Source organism: Melitaea cinxia, chromosome 30 (assembly GCF_905220565.1).
Source record: "Melitaea cinxia chromosome 30, ilMelCinx1.1, whole genome shotgun sequence".
In the NCBI taxonomy this organism is placed as follows: domain Eukaryota; kingdom Metazoa; phylum Arthropoda; class Insecta; order Lepidoptera; family Nymphalidae; genus Melitaea; species Melitaea cinxia.
In genome coordinates, this window is record NC_059423.1 from 4496761 (window position 1) to 4516984 (window position 20224).

The window sequence follows — 20224 nt, forward strand, 5'->3', positions numbered from 1 at the left end:
GAATGAAGTTGATATTGCTTTGTTTGTGTCGTTTATTGTTTAAAATATCCATTATTATAACAAGAATTTTATTTTCATTATGTATTTATGTTTAGGAATCTATAAAAAATTACAGTTTATTATAATTAATAAAAAAATAATAATTACGTGATGTCATGGATAGTATAGAAGCAACACAATTAAAAAAAAAAAAATGTTGAATTTTATATATATTTTCTAGTTCTTGATTTTTGTTTTAATTTTGTTGATTGGTTTTTAATTAAGTACATAAAAGTATTTAGGAAATTTAGTATTATAGAAAATAACAAATACCGTAAAATAAAATAAACCAAACAAAATAATAATAATAATTATAATAATAATTCAAACTATTAAGTGAAATAAAAAAAAAAACATGTGTCTTTATTTATTTTTGTCGACAGTATAAAATTACATAAATAATTTTAAAAAAGTTTACTAGTAATATTTTAGTTTTAGAAACGTCATTATACAGTCGTGTGACTGATATTACGTTACTTCCGTTATATATTTTTCTTACGGTTTTAGTATCACATTTCTTTTTTCAGTTCGGTAGCCCAGCCAAATGTCAAGCCTGCCGTAAGGAACTTCGTTCCAATATTAAACATTATTATTAGCATCAAACACACGTTTGTCCGTGGTGGTTACGTATCTATGAAATTACGTAAATTAAATAATAATGAATAAAAAAAATTGATTATGTAATTAGAGATATTGAAATGGTGACAGTACACTGCAAAACAGACCGTGGACAGACACACGAATATGTTAACGAAAGTTTTAATAGAGTTCTACAACTGAGTTGTTTTCTGTCTGAATATGTATTTTTATATATTATTTTCACATTAACAATCCCTAAGGGCATTTCACCACTTGTCGATAAATATTATCTTTGAGATTAGACTTTCACAGCAGGAGGTAAAATAAAGCATTAGAACCTGTTTTACCTCATATAATAAAGTAAAAGTTTAATTTTATATTTGCGAATACAATATCGTGAAATTCGATAATAAAAAAAGAATTATGTATCAAAAACTTTTGGTTATCGTCATCCGTTGAATAGCGTTATCCAAAACTGGTGAGACAGGCTTAAATATTCTTCAAATTGATACAATTAGTACTATACAATTTATACATTTCCAAATATTAATAACTTCATTTAAAACTTTTAAAAAAGATAACGCCTCGCCGTAGCGCCTCCACTGGGACCACAAGAGGGCTGGTTCATTTTTTACTCAGAGAATCGGCATAGCGATTCAACGAGGAAAAGCTGCCAGTATTCTCGGCACCATTCCACGCTGGCATGATTTATACCGTCAATATCTGTAAGTATTTAGTTCTCAAGTTGTGAATCGTAAATATCGGTTCAGGCTGTAATATCCCACTACTGGGCATAGGCCTCTTTCCCCATGTATAGCTTAATCCACCACGCTGCTCCAATGCGGGTTGGCAGATATATTCCTTACTATGAGTAACGATCGCTATCAGGTGTACATGATAACAAGTGGGACCGACGGCTTAACGTGCTCTCCGAGGCACGGTGGGGAGACCCAAAAGGACTGCACGAACACCCAGACCACGCCAAACACATGTATGGCCAATACAAATGTTTGTCATGTGTGGGGATCGAACCCGCAACATCCATGGCTGTGACCCTTGCGCCAACGCGGCGTCAATCGTAAATATGTATAATAAAAATTATTTAAAACATATTTAATTTAGCGAATCCTAATTTTAGTATTACATTGTAATGATTGCTTGAAGCAATATTTAAATTCTGACGTCATAATATTAATAATTCTTTTTGTATTTAAGTAAAGCCACCTCGTTAGTTAATAGTAACTACAAATAACTGCGACAACTGTTCCAGGTTAGTTTAGTTTGAATTTAAAAACAACTTTAAACTAGCAACGAAATTGTCCAATTAAAGTTGGCAGCTCACAGTAAATTCGTGCTTTTATAGCGAAGTTCGTCATTTTGTGAAAAATGTTCTGTGGTATAAGTAGAGTTTTATACCTAAGTTCTGTCATCTAAGCGTCTAAGCGTAATGGTTGTCCATTGTGCGTGTTTAAGTGTGCAACCGACGAATTGAATTAGGTTGGAGTAGGGATATTTTGGTACTCTTGCGGAGTTCCGCAGGGTCAGTGCTGGGACCGCTCCTGTGGAACGTCGGCTACGACTGGGTGCTTCGGGGTACGTTGCCCGCAAGTGTGTGGGTCTCGTGCTACGCCGACGACACCCTAGTCGTGGCCAAAGGAAGAGACCTCGCGGAAATAATGCGGTTGGCCACGGCCGGCACAACACTTGTGGTCACCCGTATACGAGCCCTGGGGCTGGAAGTCGCCCTGAAGAAGACCGAGGCCCTACTGTTCCATGGGCCTCGGGGGGGGGGGGGACCCCGTCCAGGTACGCGCGTGACTTTGGATGGGGTTTCGGTCCGGGTGGGGACCCAGATGAGGTACTTGGGTCTCACCCTGGACGGGAGGTGGGTAATGGTGGGGTCGGCGGCCGATAGTCGGGGGACTTCGGCCGGCCGGACGACACGACCCCATACGTCTGAGGAGTGGCCTTGTTGTGAGCGAAGCCACCCCACCATTATGCCGAGGCCCGGAGGCTTTGTCCGGTCCTACCGCTGAAGCGAGGTGGCGAATGCTAGCGCGACCCCATCTCGCCCCACCCAGGCGGATAACTGCTCTTACGTGGTGGTTTTTAGTCAGTAGGAGTCTGACATAACCCTCTGGCGCCCCCGCGCTGGAGGGTATCCATGATGGATTTTCCCCACGTAAAAAAAGGAATATTTTGATAACGGTTTTGATTTTTTATACAATTAGGGCACGGCATCATAAACAAGCGTACGGCTCACAGGAACACAACACTGCTTGAAAGCAGTATTATTTAGCTGTGATCTTTTGCAAGGTCGAGGGTACTTCCCCGCTCGTATTTCTTGCTATGCCCTACCTCAGTTACAAATATAATCTCGACTTTTAATCCGATTAAAAATAATAAAATAAGAAAAGTCAATAACATTTTCAGCGCCTATATTAAAGTTTTGAAGTAATTATTAATCCGGTTATACGGTCAAAAATTACAACGTTCAACTAATAAATTCTGATAAAAGAGGTCATAGAAATGATTACATTTAATACACTAAGCTATTAAAATAATGTAAAAATGTCTTTACAATAATACCGGTTTCGATTTATCGGCGACGATATCCAGTAAACAATATCGGCCTAAAAAAAACTTTGTTCGTTAGTCAGTATTGTAAATTCTGACGGACATTTCAACGAACATTTTTACATAACTTTTCAGATTTTCATTATAATGGAAAAACTTTCTAAACGTTTTTTTTTTTATTCAGACGCGATCATTCCATTTTTTTTGTAATTTTGAGTAATTGAGTGACGTTTTCATTTCTTTTGTAATAAAGTTATGTTTTATGACATTTCATTACAAGAGGTGAAATTCTCGAATTTGTACATTTTGTTTCAAATAATAGAGGGTAGGTCAGAGTGATATGGCTGGTCGTTCAAGACGACTGGTCGAGAAAAATTTTGGACTTTTGTTATTAATGGTACTGTTTATCCGTTTGTTAATGAAAGTTTATTTAAAAATTGTACATTTTCATTTATTTGTATATACACGACATCAAATTTATCTACAAAACTACTGCCATATCACCCTAAATTACTATAGATGAAATCTTTTGAAAAATACGATATATGCTACTGTCATACAACTCTGATTTGATAATTTTTAAGGTTAAAACTCGGATATTCAGTAAAAAATAAATAATTATATGTACATAAATTGGTAACCAACCCGCCTGCCCAGCGTGGTGACTATGGGCAAAACACATGAATTCGCGCTATTTTTGGTGTGAGCTTGTGGAGGCATGTGTCCAGTAGTGGAATGTGATAGGCTGAAATGATGATAATGATGATGTACACAAATTGAATATCTAAGTGACTAATTAAAAATAAATACAGATTTAGGTACCGAAAAAAGAAGTTAAATTCAATTTTAATCTGAATACTGATCCTCTACGATATGATGTATTTTACAGAAAGCCTTTTCCTACCAGTAGGTTATGTAGTCTGATATCCGATTGTACATTGTACAGTTATGTGGAGTGTTCCATAAATGAATCCAGTGTAATGCATTTTTATACCAATTATCTGTCAACCTGCAGTGGAGCAGCGTGGTGGATTAGGCTTTGATCCTTTTCCTAGATGGAGAAAGATGCCTACGCCCAGCAGTGGGATGTTATAAGCTGAATCATATATCACTAGGGTGGTACACAATTACATCACTTGTTTGTTAGTAAGTGGTTTCCACCACCAATAGATGCCCATAGCCCCAGGAGCATCACAAGCTTGTTACGTATAACAAATTGTCCAGAAAATAAATAAAGTAAAAAAGGACGTTACCTAATTCACCATTTATCAAAAGTAAAAAAGCTAAATACATTGTTTTTGTCAACTGATAACGTAAACAGTAAACTTACTGAAATAAATAAAACATTTACTCTTCTACTAAAAAGAGTGAAATTCCACGAAAACATACAAAGGACACGAAGGTCAGAGGACACGTTAATTAAAATAAACAAGTAAACAAGTCGTATTTTACGTCAGCACAAAGTTATTTACAGAATATTTAACGATAAAGCCCAATACAGTTTGTAACCTAGACCCAGCTATACGTCGATATACATATATCGTTTAATCAAATTACCTGGTGTTACAAACACCATTGTTATACCCGTAACTGTTAGACAAGGTTAGTATGAAACATATTTTTGGGTAAGTAATTTGAAGTCTTTACCATACAACTCACACAACTCTGTTCTATATTATATAAATGACAAAGGCTGTGTCTTTTATGCCCTAATCGCCGGCGTAGGGTGGATGAAAATTGTGGAGAAACAGAATATTTTGGGAGGTCTATGTGCAGCAGTGAATAATGACAGGCTGAAGCAAACCTAAAAATATAAATACGAAAGCTTAAACGGATTTTTGATACTCTTCCAAGTAAAACTACTAAATCAATTGCAGTGACAATTGGTACGCAGATAGGACATTTTGGTTCAGACTTCTCCACAAAGTCGAAAATTATGCACACAATATCGCAAGGTGTAACTATTAAGACAATAGCATATGTATTATATAATAGGTGTCGAAGATACGAATAGGTACATGTCTATATCAAAGCCTAAGTAAATATTGGTATGTTGGCAGTAAATGTTTGTATACTAGGGATGCTGTGCCTTTTAAAAATTAGTAAAAAAAATAGTTTATGGGCCAAATCATTTCGAACAGCGTTGAACTTTGTATTAAAATCATATAACCTGGTTCAATGGTGACTGACGGTGAATGATGAACACTCTGGTGTGATTGAGCGTATGCCGTGACGGCGGCGCCTAAACACAGAGGGCCGATTAGCCGAGCCGGCCGAGCTAGATAGTTCGATTCTAGCTCAGACTGGATATTTGTGTTTATATAAATAAATATTTACTTCCGGTCTGTTTGTTAGTCCTTATGGGTGTCCTCATTGTGCCTCGGAGAGTCAGTTCCGTTTGTTATCATGTACACCTGAAAGCGATCGTTACTCATAGTAGAGAATATATCCGCCAACCCGCATTGGAACAGCGTGGTGGATTAAGCTCTGATCCTTCTCCTACATGGAGAAAGAGACCTATGCCCAGCACTGGGATAGTACAGGTTGAAGCGTAGCCTGGTTAAACTCAACTAATCTATTTAATTCCAACCTTCAAAACCTTCTTTCAAACTTTCTCTCTCTAATCTCCTTATTCGTTCTTTCATTTAACGCGACAATCAAACTGACTGAATATTGAAATTGTACTTTACGAGGTTAAATATAGCTAAAGTTAAAAATAAAAAAAGCAAAAAAGGTACAAAAATAAAGACTTCCCAAGATTAAAAGCGATAATATTATAATCATGAGTGGTAGTAGTAAAACGGTTAGTGGCTGTTGGCATGGTCTATCCAAATTAATTGCCTTTAAACATCCTGACTACGACAAACATCTGTACGGCTTACACAAATATTTGACACGTGCGGTAGTAAACCTAAGTCTATACAGCCTTATAGAATGATATGAAGTCTTACTTAACAGTTAATTGAGACAATATTAAAAGCTTTTATTTTAATAAGATTGTATATATGCCATGTCTCATCATGTCATCTTCATACAAAAAGTTTTCAGTTTATTTTCGTTAGCTGTTGTGCAAAAATTTAATAAAAATTCATGTTATTATGATAGTGTTAATTTTTGAAATTTTAGAAATATATTAATTTTTATTTAATTGGTAGGCCAAATAAATAAATGAATATCTTTTATACCACTGTACGTGTGATAAATTGTTAAATATTTTATTAATTTATAAGATAAATATCCTATCAAATTAAAGGTCGGGCCATTATAAGCCTACCAAGAACTCTAAGATACGCAGAGAAACTACAATTAAAATCCTACGTTTGGAGTCTGAATACAGTATAAGCAAATATGCATGGTCTTTTTTTTACGTTACGTGGGGAAAATCCATCATGGACGCGGGGTCGCCAGAGAGCTATGTCAGACTCCTACTGACTAAAAAACCACCACGTGTGAGCAGTCGTCCGCCTGGGTGGGGCGAGATGGGGTCGCGCTAGCATTCGCCACCTCGCCCCGGCAAATCTGCATGGTCTAACGTAACCATTAAGGAAACAGCCACTCATAGACTGTTGTGTCACGAATTGTTAGAAGATTCCTGTCTTTTATCCATTTGCCAATTTAATTTTCTTTGTAATTTGATTATCCCATTTACTCCTAATGACCATCTTCAATCTGAGAATCTTATTTCATTTTAATGGCAACAAAAAACTAAAATACGTCGTACTTTATTAAAGGCGATCTTTTATCATACTAATGTATATTTTAAAATAAATGGCCTTTCTTGTTATAACTGACTGTGATATTGCTAAGACAACTTGATATCTCTGAGACAATTTTTAACTCTAATTATAATTCATATTTTTTGACAGATAACTAAGTCGATGGATCTAGGTTTGTTGAGTTTCGTACCAAAAAAAAAATTATGATGATGACTCTACAATTTTTTTAAAAATCGAAATCTGTAATTATTTATACGTCACTGTCACGTAAAGGCCAGTATGAAACCAAACTGCATTTTTATATTTCTATCAATATCAAATTAACAGAAAATATATATTTTTTTGCTAACGAAGTTTTAAAATAGTTTTCAGCTCTTGGGAAGAAAACGTCAAACGTAATTAAACACGAAGTCTAGTTGTAAGTTAATTACGCTAAAACCATAAGACTTATTAGTAAAATTAATTTTATGGTAAGTTATTTCGTAACATTAAACACGGCTTTTTTATTCCATTGGGATTTTTAATGGAAGTATTGCGTGTATTGCCTGGAGGTAAAAAATGAGAATGTATTGACGCAGTACAATACGAAAATACTGATAAAACCTGTTAATTTAAAAATTCTGCGTAGTAGGTAGCAATTTTTAAATTGTTACCTGTTAATTCATTTTTATACAAAGAATTATTAGTGTGAAGCGAAACAAGTATGTAAGGGTCGTAGCAAGTGGAAAGAAGTGATCTCTGCCTACCCCTACATGAAAGAGGCGTGATTATATATATATTCTTTATTGCACAAGTAAATTTTACAATAATCATTGTAACATAGGAAGTTGGCAAGGGCGAACTTATAAAAGAGCTCTCTTCCAGCCAACCCATGGCAGTGAGAGATAATGTGAACGCGGGGCAAAGTAGTGCAGGAATAGAAGAACAATAAAAATTATATGTATGTATATACGAGTATGTTATTAGTGTCACAAACATAAATGTCCTGAGTAAATGGGTTATACGTAAATGTTTTTCCTTGCTATGTTATGCTAAAATGAAACAACCAGCAATTTGAAGGAATCTACTGATATAGAAAACGGACTTCTCTTCTATTAAAAAAAATCTATATCGTTCTAAACTGTAGCTATGATAATTATGCATTTAATGAAAAACAATTATTGAAACAGGAATTGTCTTGGTTAAGTTGACAGATCGATTAGACAAGTGCCTTACAGAAGATTACAGATAAATAATACTACACTCAAGTAATGTTTGTAGGTATATTGTTTTGAGCTAACCCGATCACTTATCATATTTAAATATTTTACATTAATTTGTTCGGGTGCTTACCGGTTTTATTGTTTTGTTGTCGCTATATTTCGGCAATCTTTCAAACGCCATGATCACGGGGAGACTGACGTACGATGACTGTAGACGGCGACACATCAGAAAAATCTGTCTACCCTCTTTCTTTGTCATTTAAGACGACTAGTTTCGGCATACGGACCTACTATTTTGGGCTTGGAGCCAACCGGGTTCTACATACTCGATATTTTGAACTCGTCTTTCCTATTGAAATTTTGTGTATTTTTTTAATTTCAATTGTCTCCTTGGTAAAGCTTTAGATTAGGTAAAACCGAATTTCGGGACCGTGGGGGGATGGGGGGGGAGAGGGTGGGGAACGTTACCCCTGGTACCACTATCACACCTCGGAACCCCATGGTTATGGAGATATCCATGGTTAAAGTTTTGAGGTTAGAAGAAGAATTTCGAAAGTTAGAGGAACGCTTGGCTCCGGCGCTGCGGGAAGTGCAGCCCTTCCGCCCTTGCGTGCGAAAGCACGCTCACTCATGCTCCGTTCCACAGCGGAGGCTGGTCGCCTTCGGCGACCAGCCTCAGCCGCTCCTCTACGCATTCGTTCGCGCGCTTTCGCACGGCGGGCGAGGGCTGCCCTCCCTCCGCGCCTCCGCGGCACAAAAAAAACACTCTAGGGGTAGGACAGACCAAGACCACGTGGACAGTGGGGTGCTCCGATTCGGTTTTGGGTATTTTTCGAATTTCTAAACCTATATTCTAGCACGCAATGTTACTAATTTTATTAGAATATTATGTCTGACGCGTTATTTTGTTTAAAAGTGTCGATTTGTCACACAACAGTACGAGCTCAAAGGTATTATAATAGCTTTAAATTCTTCTTCTAACCTCAAAACTTTAACCATGGATATCTCCATAACCATGGGGTTTTGAGGTATGACAGTGTTACCTTGTATAGATTCCCCTACACCCTCCACCCTCCACACCCAAAAACCCCATAATTCGTTTTTTTTTGTACGGAGCATGAGTAAGCGTGCTTTCGCACGCAAGGGCGGAAGGGCTGCACTTCCCGTAGCGCCGGAGCCAAGCGTTCCTCTAACTTTCGAAATTCTTCTTCTAACCTCAAAACTTTAACTATGGATATCTCCATAACCATGGGGTTCCGAGGTGTGACAGTGGTACCAGGGGTAGCGTTCCCCCCCCTCCCCCCCCATCCCCCCACGGTCCCGAAATTCGGTTTTACCTAATCTAGATCTTAGTCGTCTCCTTTACTAATCGAGGGAACTTATGACGCTCGGGTGATAAAACGTGTGGCTTATGTAACTCAATCCAGTGAATATCCAGGATAATAGTAGTAATACCTGGACTGAACAATAAATGTGGTAAGCAACCGAACAAATATAAATTTAAATACGTTGTAGGTATTCCTGTGGTGATTATATGATTAAGAAGCCAGAGCTTCCGATGAGGGTTGCGGTTAGGGCCAGCAACGAGCTTGTAATGCAAGGTTTTGCAGGCTTCTATAGGGCCGTACGCTTGTTTGTCCCCCTAATAGTAAAAGAACAAAGACTCTTCAATGTTCTCTCATCCTTGAATATCCTACAGATAGCATCCTGAATTTTTCTTGATTTTTTTCATCTAATTCACTTCTAAATTATCTAATTTGTATTCAAAGTATTCACCGTTATCAAGACCGAATCTCGAAAGGAAATAAAATGGTTTTACGACGGCAGATAACTTTTAACTAATCCCGGATGCGAGTTATTTTGACCTTTTTTGCCAATAGGATAAACATTTTCTATAATAATCTAAACTCCATAATGACCCATTTACATTTTTTAAAATGTTTTTCTAGAATAGAAAGAAATTGTGCTATTTTATTGTTTCATATATGGCCAAAATTATATTTGGTACATCACGGTAATGACCCTCAAAAATTTTAGACGTCGAACTGATAACCCCTTTTCCGTTTAAGAGGCTTTTAAATGAGGACAATGAATACCACTATCCCAGTAAATATAGGATAGTTAAGGCACTCGGATATTGTACTTCAACAAATAGCGTGGCAAAGTTATAAGCTTGTTGTAAGCCCTTTCTAATTAAAATCGTTTTGTCTGAGAAGTATTGAAATATTGCAACTCTTTTACCTTAAAATCTTGATAAATTTTTGTACACAAAAATAAAATTATGTATAAAATTATTAATTAAACGCCAGTTATTCACAGACGCACAAATACATACTAATATTATAAATGTGAATATAAATTTGTTTGTTACGCTTACACGCAAAAATACTTAACCGATCATCATGTACACATTGAGGTATTAGAAGTAACATGGGATACTTTTTATTAAAAAAAAAATTAAAGCAAGCGAAGCCGCGGGTAAAAACTAGTGATAAATAATCCTTATAGGTACTGAGAAAATGACACAGAGAACCTGTAGAGAGTTACTTACGTATTTTTTATGAATTGATATTTGTATTTTAATTTACTTACATCTTCCTTTGATTTAGTGTACAAAAAAATAACATTTTCTCTATCCAAGTATAACTAAAGCTCATAATATTGTGATACTAAGTACTAGCTGATTATTTCGTGTAATTCCTTAAATATAACTTTTATCGTAATCGTCAGAAGAAATATATTTTACAAAGGAACGCCTCACAAATAATCACTTTTAAAATGATAACAAACATTTCGAAAATGTATATACCTATAATATGTCGAAGACAGTCATTAATACGGAATGAAAAAAAAAAGTTTGACGCGGCGTCCTGAGGTTGGCAGCACTGTCATGCAGTCCAATTAAAAGGACAAGACGTCGACACGTCGCACAATTGAGAAGCAATTTGTTCAAAATTATTAAAATGAAGTTTATGAAATTGACGAAGTAGTTTCTTTGCTCGATTATCCTACTGTCCGCCCACATATTATCCGACGAATAACACTGTATTCGACATATAAAACCGAAGCATAGAAATGAAAATTAAATAATGTTTTCTTTACAAGTAATTCTAATCAAAGTCTTTAGTTTAGCTAATCTGGATATATTGTATTATATACACGCATTCAAATATTTTTTTACACTATGTAATAAAGTTTTACGATGATTATTATTACTTTTTTTATTAGGTTATTATTTTTTTACCCTTTTTTGGTTTAATTAGTACGTTGTTCTTAATTTCGAAATATAAAAATAGGAATATTATATAAGGGCATAAAAATTTTGAAATTTTGTTGGTAGGGGCCAATTATAAAAATATATTTATTAAGGCTAGAAACCAAAGCTATATTACATGTAAAAGTTTTTTTTCTTTCTATCCATAGTTTAAGTTGTAATACTTTGCTTTATAAACGAAATAAAAACTGTACTGGAATTCAAAAATAATAGAGTCTTAAATCAGTTCTACTTCTGGTTAAGTTTTGTACTCTTCGTAAAAGTTAACATTTAATTTTGTTTTCAAATTTTATAACAATATCACTATTAATTATAAGTTGATTAAGCATGAAATCAATTATACTAATTTCATTTTTATTCTATGTAAAAATAAGTCCAAGCAAAATTAAAAAGTAATTTGTTACATTAAAAATATTATTAAACAGCAAAAGCCCTTGTATAATACTCATAATTTATTATTACGTCCAATCAAAAAAATAATTTAACGTCAACAACAGTCAACAACATTAACTAATCTAAAACAACAATTACATCAAGTAACAATTATAAGAACTAAAAACATTGACATATATACAACAAATCAATACTTACTTTTTACCTCGGAAAATGTTACATTATAAAATTTATTTAAAAAAAATTACTATATTCAAATATTAATATTATTATTACTGAAAGGACATTGTCAATATCTAACCAATCAAGAATACGAATTATACAAAAAAAAAAAAAAAAGTTTTTTTTGCGTATTTTAGTTCTCTTCAGGTTTTCTTATCAGCATTGGTAGCAACAGCAATAAATTAGCGATACGTCTGCACTTAAACAAACTAACAAACAATACGATACGCTTTATTGCACATTTAATATAAAATATACATTTTAATAGCCTTAAGGGATACATTCTGAAAATGTCCACTAATTAACAAAGACACAAAGTTGCCAAGAGCTGACGGATTAAAGTAAAATGCCATGGAAAAATATATTTCATTTATAAATCTGGAAAGCTTACTATAAAAATGCATTGCTTGTGTGATAACCTCATATCGTCTATAATTTGCAAAAGTGTATCAGACTACCCCTTTTTTCTTTGAATTCGAATTTCGAATGCTCCTACTTCTATACTTCTATATGGGGTATTCCATGCCAATTCAACCACTTTTTAACCTGACGCCTTTCGATCTGGCCAAAAGTTTTCCTATATATTCTTACTATCTGTACTAATTTTATAAAGAGGAAGATTGATTTTTTATTTATTTGTAATGGGATAAACTGAATAGCTACTATAAAAACTCACTGAAAGAAAGTTAAGTTATTATAGAGTGACATAGGCTTTATTTTAATAGAAGTATATGGAATAGATAAAATCACGTAATCTAGCGTTCTAAGTTGCGGGTAGAAAGTTAGTTCAAAATAAATGATCTAAGTTAGTGACACTCATTGTCACTTTCAAATAAAAAGCAAATGACAAGGATGGCGAGCGATTTAATAGCTTTAATAGTTAATACCTATATTTACTAATTTACATTACAACAAATGAATTCGGTCCCTTTTCAAAATGTGGATCTTATGAATGGCTTATAGTGACTGCCATAATAAGTGGTCTTAGAATGGTATATACCTACAAACAATATTATACTTAGTTTATGATTTATTGTGGTTTGGATCATTATTGTATTTTAACGTTTATTCTCAAAAAGGTTGATGCAAGAATTTACAAGAATATGCTTTCACCTTTATTGGCAAAATTTTCAAGATCTTCTATAAAGAAGCTATTATAATATGTTGAACTGTAAATATATGATGATAATATATTCATACCAGGAAATTAAAAAAGTTTTTTAAATTGCTTTTTTATGGATTTTCGTCAAGTTTGGCCAGATTAGACAATGTCCTTTCCCAATCGTCAAATTGTCTGAAAAAAATTCTAAAACTGGACTTACGGAAGGATGCGGCGGGTGGTCCTGTCCCTTGACATTTTGAAGCTGTTTGTTGTGCACTGTTGGTGTCCTTTCTCCCTGGGCTGTCGAGGCTCCGGCTGCAGCGCCAGCACTGCTGCTTGCCGGTGACTTAGCTTGGGGTGAGCTTGTTGATGTAGTTCTGAAAATAACAATATAAATGACACTGGAGACTATTCTATCTCCTTTAATAATTATGTCTGTTTATCGTTAATACTGTGTGGCTACGGTACTAAAGAATATAGCCACCCCCTCTCTTCCCGTGGGTGTCGTAAGAGGCGACTAAGGGATAACACAGTTCCGCTACCACCTTGGAACTTAAAAAGCCGACCGGTGGCGGGATAACCATCCAACTGCTGGCTTTTAAATACACAGGCCGAAGACGGGCAGCAGCGTCTTCGGTGCGACAAAGCCAGCCCTGCGGTCACCAACCCGCCTGCCCAGCGTGGTGACTATGGGCAAAACACATGAGTTCACGTTATTTTTGGCGTAAACTTGTGGAGGCCTATGTCCAGCAGTGGACTGTACAGGCTGTAATGATGATCGTTAATGAACTCGTGAAGTCAGTGAAAACCAGTTGTTATCACAAACACCTAATGACTTTACGCTTGACCAGTAAATTATCACCCAAAACGCAGTAGACGCAGTAGTAAGACTGTTCACTTTTTGATAACAGGGGCCTTTTATAAAATTAGAGGCTATTTTCCTGCAGATGAACTATCTACTATTTCAGCACGTATTTTGTTCCGATCTGTTTTCTCTTATGAAGAAAAATAATATAGTACATAAAACTGTCGATCTTCAGAGAACATATATTACACAGTTTCCTCATGAGAACTGCAGGATTATTTATATTGTTTTCCTTTACTGCCAAGATGAAAGTTTGAAGGTACTTACGTAAATACAATATAACATAATATGTAAAATAAAGATAAAAAACATATTATTTTTAATTTTGTGTTTTAAATATGACTTATAAATTATCTTAAATTTAAAATAATATATTTTTGATACTCACTCAAGCTGCGCTCTGTGTAGACAGCACATGGAAAAGAAAAAGAACGAGAATTAGTATTTATAAATTTATCTTAAATATTTAGTAGTTCTTATTTTAGATAATTTTATTTATTATTATCCGCCATCCGCCATTTTTATTATTCGCCAACACGCATTGGAGCAGCGTGGTTGATTAAGCTCTGATCCTTCTCCTACATGGGGAAAGAAGCCTACGCCCAGTAGTGGGATATTACAGGCTGAAGCGTATATTTTTTATTATTTATATGGTGAATAGTTATAAAAATATATGCCACGATTAAATCATTTAATTTAAAATTGAAATTCGCTTAAAATATTCGAAGTATTAAACAAACTACTATAATACACTGCAGTTCTACTTTTATAATCTCTGCGAATTCCGAAATCAACAATTCTATTGCATTACCCCTGATCTTTAATCTATTTACCTATGTATCTTTTGTTATATTCGTCAAATTATTCATTTTTCTAGCTATTCAATTTTACGTTTTTTTTTTGTTAATGTCTATATCATCTAATATTAATCTATATAAACAAAAATGAATGTTGCTAAGCGCATAACTCGAGAATGGCTTGACCGATTCGGCTAATTTATTTTTCTGCATGCTCATTAAAGCCCACGGAAGGTTTTAATAATAAAAAAAAAAAAAAAATGTATACTATCGAATTTTGACAGAACGAAGTCTATCCGGGTAGCTACTATTTATATAATTTTCAAAGTTAACTTAAACATTAAGGCAACTATTAAAGCTGAAATCTAATTTGTGGTTATCCGATGATAGTTATTAAGGTATATTTTGTGAATATATGAATTAAAAAAAATAGTATTTATGATTCTAATAATAATAATATCCTCTATAATTTTTTTATCGCATTGTAAGAGGTGTATCAATTTTTTAGTATCAAATTCTTCGTAGACTAAAACTATTTCACAAAATGACGTAATTTGGTGGAGGAAAATATATTCAAGTACTTTAACTTTTCCGAAGAAGTTGCTTTGTTCAGTAGTTGCTTTTCTTCTTGAATAGTTTGCTAGAAATATTTCTTAGAATAGTTACACGTAGATATCTTTGTCTCGATTTTCCACCCTCACAGAACATGAGATGAATTATAAAGACAGCATTTGGAAAAATCAGTGCTGTAATTTTACAAATAATATCTTGTTCGAATTTTAAATCAATATTTCAAATTAATTTTGTAAATAAAAATGTGAATAAAATATTTTCAATTCGTCCACTTTAGTTCGAATATTTCTTTTAAACTTGTAGCAGATGACATTTAATGTTAATACAGGTATTTAATTAATAAGATTTCAATTAAAAAATAAAAAAAGCGCGCGCGTACAAAGGACACATGTCAGAAGTGAAACTTCTTTGGCAAACTAATTTTTAAGTCTCGTTTATATTTATACAAATCTAAAGCTTTAGATTTCCGTTCCAGCGCCATCGACGAAAACGTTGCCGTTTCATCCGTAAAAATTTTACTCTCATGCACCTGAAGAAATTTCACTTCAAAAATCTTTGCAGAACTAAGTAGAAACCGACTCGTAAGGGTTTTTAGTACATGTATTACTTTCTTAGAGTATATTCTTAGAATATTACAGAACAAGAAATGTTACTATAGGAATTACCATATTATTGTAATTATAGCAGGAAATAAAAACTTCATTAAAACTTTTATTACAGTTGAAAACTTGTACCCGGGCGTATTATACACATTTAAATTTATAATAAGTTTAATTCATAATTAGTTTAATGACTTAGTTCTTTTTAACGGTTTTAGATAATCTTTTAAAATAATTAAACAATTAATAAATGGGTTTGCTTGCAAACGATAAAAAAGCAAATAAGTCGGAAGTGGTCGGTAAAACAGCCAATTAAATACGCATTATTAGAGATGGCACAGCAGGAAATTTTCTGCTTTATACAAATTATGTAATATATAATTTGAAATATATAATTTGTGTTCGCAGATAGCTTCGTCGTTTATGAACCGATTGTAATTCGACCGTATATATATATATATATATACGGTCGAATTGAGAAACCTCCTCCTTTTTTAATTTCGGTTAAAAATAACAATATTGTAACTTAAAAAAAAGGAAAATATTTTTGAGGACGGTTAAAAATACTAATCAAAGCTAAATACAACATAATACAATTAGTATATTTTTATTGAATACATTATATTACAAATTTCATCCTGAATTTATTTTCACTTGTATTTTATATTTCAGCTCGTTGAAAAACTGAAAATCGCTCGCTCTGCTGAATATTATGGCGAGTTTTAAGGGGAAGCTGCATACGAAAATTATAAGCTATGCATATTTTAAAAATGTAATATCTCGATATTTAAACTTAAATATTTATATATTTACGACTTTCATAACTCGTTAGTGTACTTCAAATGATTAATTAATATACTTCACTCAGTTGTTTGTTTCAGTAATATCATAAATTACTAGCTGGGCTCTGCGGTTTCACCCGCGTTGGTTTGAGGAAAAAAATAGCCTTCCTTCTTCTTAAAGCATACCTCACCTTGCTTTTTAAATAGTTTAAAATTTTAGTTGTTGTCGCCGGTAGAGCAAGCAATTATCTATAAAATTATATATAATTTATGTGGAGTAATTGTGATTTTTTTTCTTAAAAGGGAGGCAAACATCTTTAACTTAGCGTATTATATGATATGTATCAATGGCGAGTGCTTATCGCCAGTGGACATTTGTTATTTACATCGAGTTTGTGGCTATTTTAGTATATACGTTGACTATCTTAATGGGCTATAAATGTCAACTAACTAACAAACTGCTCAGAGCGTGAACAACGATAGATGATATGGAGAAAATCGATACGTACATTAAAAAAGTGATCATGCGTGTTTTATAAAAATTAGTGCCAGTTTGTGTTGCATCCACTAGATTCTTTAAAAGAACGTATCACGTAGTATTAAAATTCTTGTAGATAAGTAGACAGTAATAAATGATGACCCGCCTGTCCAGCGTGGTGACTATGGGCAACACACATAAGTTCACACCATTTTTGGCGGGAACTTGTGGAGGTCTATGTCCAGCAGGGGACTGCGATAGGCTGAAGTGATGGTGATGGTGAATAAATGATGATATAGCATTAGTGTTACTAACAGAACTACATATTTAAAAGATAAAAACATCTGAATCTTACTCATAAAGAAATAAGCACCATTTGTTAAATAAATAAATGTATTTGCTCGCAAACGAAAAAAACCGACTTCAATTACATCGACAGGTAATACAACGTAAGTAGACGAAAAAAGTAACAAACACCCTATTAGTCGTCGCTACGATTTTTGAGTGTTTCCCTCGATTTCTCTGAGATTATCTTGGTACAACACTTGGGATATCTCCTTTCCAACAAAAAAAAAAAGAATTATCGAAATCGGTTTATAAACGACGAAATTATCCCCGAATATACATAAAAAAAATTACGGTCAAATTGAGTAACCTCTTCCTTTTTTGAAGTCGGTTAAAAAACGAGACAAACCAGAACATACATCAAGTATTAAATAAAGCAACGAAATTGAACATGCACTTAACTGAAAAACGTTCAGAGCGTTCATATCAAATAACGTACGCTGGCTTGCACGAGTAGATTCTTTTACACGAAAAAGTACAAAAACTGAGCAACTGAGCTCGTAGCAAATTACAGTGAGACTGTTTTAATTGCTTTTATCCGAACACTTGAATATTAGTTATTTTTTGAATTCTGTTGATTGTAAAACTGTCGTTTTTTTATTGCACGCCTCCAAGGAGGCCGTGCTTTACTCTCACAAAATGAAAAATACGCGAATCGTTTACTTTTAAGCATCTATATTTTATAACAATGCACTTTTATACAGAATACACATCGAACTATAAATTAAAATATTATTATCATTTGTGAGATATCATGAATATCATGTGAGTGTATTTTTTAAACACTATCATAATATTCTTCAATTTATTACAATAAATATTTTTAGTTTCTACCATACTAATATATCATGTATCGTATTATTATTATTAGATCGATTCGTCGATAAATTAGATGATAATTAGTTCCTAAACAAGCTACTACAGGGCGCTGCTAAATATGTGCTGCAAATAATAGTTTTAAAGGAGTGTGAGGAGGCGTGGATTTTTGGATTTTCAAAATATATTAGATATATAAATATTTATTATATATTGGATATTAAATATATGAATATTTTTGTTACGATTAATTTTCTACTTATTTATAATTATAATAAAACTGTTAACTGGTTCGATATTATTTTAAAATCGTAAAATTCGTGAAAATTCCAAAAAAAGCGCCTACATAGCGAAATGAGCAGTGTAGCTGAATATCAAGTTAATTTAGTGATTTTTTTGCGATGTGTCATGTCTGTCGCTAGTTAGTCTGAATTCACAGTATTTTGGATATTGTACGTGAATTTAAGAGATAAGATGTATATAAAAAAAACAAAAAAGCAAAAAAACTGCCGTTTTATTATTTAAATAACGACGTCGCAGTGGCGCAGTTGTATAGCAACTGTTTTTTTATGTCACTAGGTTGGCAAACAAGCGTACGGCTCACCTGATGGTAAGCGATTACCGTAGCTTATAGACACCTGCAACACCAGAAGCATCGCAAGCGCGTTGCCGACCCAATCCCCAATCCCCCCAGCTCTGGTCACCTTACTCACCAACAGGAACACAATACTGCTTGAAAACAGTATTATTTTGCTGTGATCTTCTGTAAGGTCGAGGTACTACCCCAGTCGGGCTGATCCATATTTTGAGCAGGAAATTCCTGCTGTGCCCTACCTCAGTTTAAGGACTGATTTATACTCTAGTGGACAAAGCTTCCGATCCCAGCGCAAGAGGCATATTTTATAAGTCATATAACACACACATATGTTCATTCTAGTCTGGGCGTTTGTCTGTTGTGTATGTTCGTGACATTTATTTACTATCACTTTTGTATTTTAAATCAAACCCAATTAAACAAGGATTAACTTAAATTCACACTAAACTATAAGTAAAAAAAAGGTGTTTGTTGTTTAGGATAAAGTTTCCAGAGATCGATTTGAAATAACGATATTTATTTATTTTTTATTATTTTTTTTTATTTTTTTTTAAGTGTCTTTATAATCTCCGAGATCGGCGATATCTATAAAATTACATTTTATATCGCACAAATTGGTAAGTAGTTTTTTCTTCGATCGATTTAGTTTTGTTAAAAAAAAAACTCTTTAGAAAAAAAAAAATACTTGAAAGAAAGGAAAGATTGATTGTTCAATAAAGCCGAAAGGGATGTCGAAGGTAATCGCAATAGATATATCCCGGTCGTTAAGCATTGGACGGATGCTATTTGTTACAGATTACATCTCTTGGCTTTGCTTTTATTTTTTAATAGTTGTTGGAGATCCAAACTAATGATGAATTCACCCATCTGATTAATGGACGAAAATTATTGTATACTTATTTCAGCAGATTAGAAAAATAATCCCAAAAGGTTGACTGAACAATCCCAGCTAGGCTATATTAAATTCAAAATTTAATATATACTAACAGTATGAAGCCTGAAGAAAATGCGAACGTAGCGTTGTCTATTACTTTCCTGGCATAACTACTGGTTTGGGTATAAACAGGTATATTAATATATATTATTGTTCTAGTTACTTTCACCTAAATGTTTAAGAAAAAATATACATCATAATTGTGTTTGCAGGCAAACGAAGAAAAACTTACTTCAATTATATCGACAAGTAATACAACGTACTCGTGGGTAGACGAAAAAATAGTCAAGTAAATACGCACCATCAAAGATTACTCCAAAAGTTGTAATCAGATTT

General features: G+C 33.7%; 1 protein-coding gene across 1 annotated transcript in view; it reads right to left on the minus strand.

Moving 5' to 3' along the window:
• Nucleotides 1-13474, minus strand: part of LOC123668278 (synaptotagmin-7) — a 33877-nt gene extending 20403 nt beyond the window's left edge. Inside the window, exon 1 of the mRNA XM_045602041.1 lies at nucleotides 13325-13474. The gene's annotated coding sequence lies outside the window, so the exon portion shown is untranslated. The remainder of the gene's footprint in view (nucleotides 1-13324) is intronic.
• Nucleotides 13475-20224: the final 6750 nt, after the last annotated feature.